This window comes from Palaemon carinicauda, chromosome 16 (genome assembly GCF_036898095.1).
Source record: "Palaemon carinicauda isolate YSFRI2023 chromosome 16, ASM3689809v2, whole genome shotgun sequence".
Lineage (NCBI taxonomy): Eukaryota > Metazoa > Arthropoda > Malacostraca > Decapoda > Palaemonidae > Palaemon > Palaemon carinicauda.
The window spans coordinates 92,078,262-92,083,261 of NC_090740.1; positions in this window are offsets into that span (position 1 = coordinate 92,078,262).

The window sequence follows — 5,000 nt, forward strand, 5'->3', positions numbered from 1 at the left end:
ATGTTATATTGGATGTGATAATAATAAATAAATAACATAGATAACTATTTAATTGAATCCATTTTATGTTATATTTCATGCAAAAATAACTATTGAATATCATCGGTAAAATTTGATTGTATGCATTACAAGAATCATAATGAACTTTAAAATACAGGTGATGTAGGGAAATTACTAATTGTGCATATTCAAAAATATTACAAGTAGGATTACTCATATATGCGTAACTATATCTGTATGTCAAAGCACGTCCAATCACTAAGCCCCTAGCAAATGTTTTGACGGCATCGGACAATTCTCATACCATTTTCACTGATCGCTTAACAGCGTCTTATTATCCAATTGGGTCCATCCCTATTTCTTGTTCCATTATGCCCCTTAAATTTTCCATGGGGTTGATATAACACCCTTCGGCAGGTATGTCCATTGCCTGAATTTCAGATTGCCTCATGAATCACTTGGTCACAATGTGAGCTATGTGTATTTGATTATTTTCTTGGGACGCATATGATGGGTTTTGTCATCAGAGATTGCCATGGCTTCACCTATTAGCAGCAAACACATTCTAAAAGCAATTCATATTCCCCGGCGTTCAAAGTACCATTCGCATTCACCGGTTCCCCTTGGCTGTAACTCGACATCCAGCCCATGTAGCTTATCCCAAACCTTCCGTTCCTTTCTCTCTCTTCTGAATATTGCTAGCTTCATATCTTTTTTCAAAGCATCGTCAGCCATCCCTTGCTCCTGTCTCCACAGTCTATGCATAATTCCTAGACTGTGCTGGCATCCCCTAAAGTTAATTTCGCCACTAAAGATTGCGTTTTTTTTGATAATTGATATCGTCAAATATATATTACAGAGTAAAGCTCAGAATGATATAATTGTTCCATTCTGTAACATGCCAGCCGATCACGTACTTCCTCACTCTACATCTGGTTGTCTGCGGAGAACATGGGATAGGAAATTCTTGCCTGATAGCTATCAATGTTTTCTTGTGGTCAGATGTGTATGCTGCATTGCTTTGCTTGTTGTAATGTGGTTTTTGTTATGCATGATTTGTACTCCTTTCTGTCTATTTATCAATATCCCCTATTCCCACCCTCTAAATATCCACCTTTGGATTGTGTTAGTTGACACTCCAATAGTAACAGCAATATCTCAAGTGCTAAAGTACCGAGCGAAAGACAAAACCTGCTTCAATGATGATTGTAGACATGCTCATTTAGAGAAGTATTAGGCCTATTATTCTTGAAAGGACAACAGATCATATTTTGACTTGGAATCACTAAATTCTATTAGGAGCTGTTCCTCAAAGAGCTTAGGCTTCAACTGAATGTTAATACAATCTAAGCTCAAAAAAATTTTCTTTTTGTTACAAAGAAGAAAACACAAGTGGTGATCTGCCCATAAATCTACACTGTTTATTGTAAACTAAAACAGTTCCTCCTTTGCTTAAACTAGATGGCTCTTTCACTCGGCTCTGTCACTCACCGATCCAAAGCGACAGTAAGTAGAGTAATGAGAAAATTCAATCTTCATCATACATGTTTTCCCAAGGATTAACTATCTAGTTTAGCTTTTCGGTCCCGTGAAATTTAAACACTTCTGATGGAACTTAAGGGTTATGGTGGTATAGACCCAAATACATATATTTTTAGTATAAGGATTACCGTTTTCTTAGCTCTCTTATTTTTTTTTTCTGGATACATGCCCTATATAGGATCATTAAGTACCCTGTGTTTAACTATGTTTCGATTAGGAAATAAAGTATTTATCAAATTTGTACAGTACATTAACTTACGTTACCGTCTGTAAGAATGTTGCATTTCTCAACTGATAAGATATGAGAAATAGGTTTATTTTTTGTACTTGTTTGTTCATTCACTAATGTTATTTTTTTTAATATAATAATTTTTGTATTTCTCAAGTAATAATATATGAGATTATTCTTTTATGCAATTATGTAGAAACCAATACCCCAGTAATCTCATTTCCCTGAATTTATTATCGGATGTCAATACAAAAGAAATAATTCCTCTTAGCAGTCAGTCACTTTCTATTGAAAGGACAAATCGAGTTATTGGAACGAAATTTGGTTATGAGCCAGACATCAATCTTCATTTTTGTGGAAATATGATCCAGAATTGGCATATAATTACTGCCGTTAGTAAGGTATTGGGGGATTCATATTTAGATTATCATTCTATGAATGAAAAGTAATATTCTTCTTTTTTATTATAGATAATTCGTCGTACATTAAGAAGTGTAGCGGTATTTTTTTTTTATGATATTCATGGGTAGTAAATGAAACAAATGTTATCAACGAAAGACTGAAAAATATATTGGGTCATGTACGTAGAGAGATAATGATACGAACAAGATTAACAGGATTAAGATAAGAAATAAAAACTATTCCAAGATTTACAATACAAAAATAATTCCTTTGATTGTTTGCTCTTTTCAAGATTTTTATTCATATATTGCATAAAAAAGATAATTTAATGAGAGAGAGAGAGAGAGAGAGAGAGAGAGAGAGGAGAGAGAGAGAGTTTCCGTTCTTCAAGCAAGTCCGACTATTGTTGTATAAGCATATATTAGAAGGAAATTTGCAAAACCATAATATAATTACATAAATTATGCTTGTATTACAGTAGCAAATTAAAAATATAATACTATGATAAATTTTAATGATGTAATGATTAAACAATAACATTGACTTTATTTGATAAAATTTGAGTAATGCACTATATGTTAGATGGCATAATGAGATTAGGAAAAAACAATGGAAAAAACCGCAAATGTAATTCAGAATGAGCGATGGATTAATTAAAGTGGTTTAAGCGATGATGAGAGACTAAGGTAAATGGGCTACCATGACCAATGGAAAATGGTTTAAAAATAGTATTTCTCTTATAAAGATAGAAATTAAATTGGCGAATCGTGTCGTGAGGAATTATTTGCGCAATACAGTAAATGTTACTCTTGCTACAAGTCCAAGACGTTTTTTCATATACTGTGAAAATATAAGAAAGGTAAATGAACTGTTCTATCTTTTAGATGAATGGATACTTAGATGTTCATGTCCAGAATTCATATCAATAAATGTCTTCTCCGTGAAACATCTTATTAAAAGAAGGTGGTTACTCTTTTCCATTCTTTTAACATTCAGCCTTTCTGTGTCATTTCTTTCCCTTCTCACCACATATCAGAGATAACAATTCTAAAAGTTCTCCATTTTTTTTTCTAGTTCCCCTACGTTATTGTTTTTCTATGGAAAATCATTAGCATTTCTTGTTTCCTCTCTTCTTTTATTTTTTGGCTTCTTTGCTGGGAATTTTTGAGCATAAATTCGTGTACACTAATTCCACCAGCAGATTACGAGGAGTCCAAAGTTTTTATATTCTAACAATAATGACTATTTAAAATAATGCATCATAATAGTACATATACGATATATATATAAAAAAAAACTTAGGCCTATTCCCATTTTGATTAAACTTTACCAACGCCTATAAGAGCTTCCATCGAAAATATGAGTAAATTCTACTATTTTTATATTGAATAGCCGTATGTTTCTTTTCTACTCTCTAAGTTAAGGATATCTATACAAATCTCATAATCAAGGCACGAATACGATACAGTACGATGTTTAGTCTTTGGGTATAATACAGAATTACAAATTGGTAATCTTGCCAAAGCACGATACGGTACGGTATATGTAAAGACAAATGTACAAATCCCGTACATTAGATTCAGGTACGGACCCATGGAAAAAAATTCCGTACCATACCCTACTCAAGGCTTAGCTATATCACTTAGCCGCTTCAGTGATTGTATAAGTAGATCACTAAGGTAATTGGCATTTCAATCTGTAATTGAACATGAATGACTGTATGTGTATGCTTGGAATGACTTAATTCATATGTCTGATTCCTAATTGAGGTATCACGTTATATTCAATTCCAGCATTAACCATTTAATATAGTATAATTCATTTGGCTTCTCAATTCTGATTAATTGTGGACGTCCCTTCTGCCCAGTGCTGATCATATTGCGTCGTGTAAATTTTTCATATACTTGTGTATGCAACCCGTCAGAAATGATGGCTAAGCAATAAGGCAAATATGCTCACATTCAAGCACCACCTTCTTACCAGGGTATAGCTACTTCTACTCTCCCTGCCTCAGGAACGGGGAGAGCTGGTTAGAAAGAATACACACACACATACACACAAACATTCATATATATATATATATATATAGCTGGAAAAAAAAGCTCTGTATTAAATACGGGAGATTATTCGTTTGGACTATACAATTGCACTAACTTTACGGAGTGGTCCCACGGTGTTTGTGGAGTAATAGGTTGTTCTTCAATTGGTATAGGCATATGCCTAATAAAATAAAAACCGAGAAACAATTTTTAAGTAAAAGCAAGAGCCCAAGTAGCAAAAGCAATTGCTTATCATCATATCAATAATACCTATCACCATTTGCTACCTTTTGCATGATGAAGTGGAGGCTTTTTCTTAAGGGCCCAGCCACGTGCGGCGTCCTGGGCTACTGAACGGGTTTATGAATTTTTCAACGGGTCCAGGTTGAATTCTGATCGCAGTAAAAATCCTAGATAGGTTTTCTTTTTCTTTGCTTTCCTCTTATTCTTTATCTGCGATAAATGGCAAGCATGATTTCCATTTTTGTATTGTACCTGCTGATGTTCATGGAGAAGAGTGCTCGGAATCAGACAGTTTAGAAAAAAAAAAAAGAAAAAAAAATGTAAAGTTTTTTGGTGATTAGTCTATTATGGGGGGAAAATCTATTTCCTTCTTTCTACCTGGCGTAACTAGAAATTTGTGCATGGAGATGCTCCTAGCCTATATCTAGATGGAATCACTGCATCAGGGTGACGAATTGGGTTTAAGACGACAGACAACATTTTTTTTTTGGCTTTTACTACTGATGCCTGTCGAATGATTTTACTGGAATTACTAAGAATCGGCA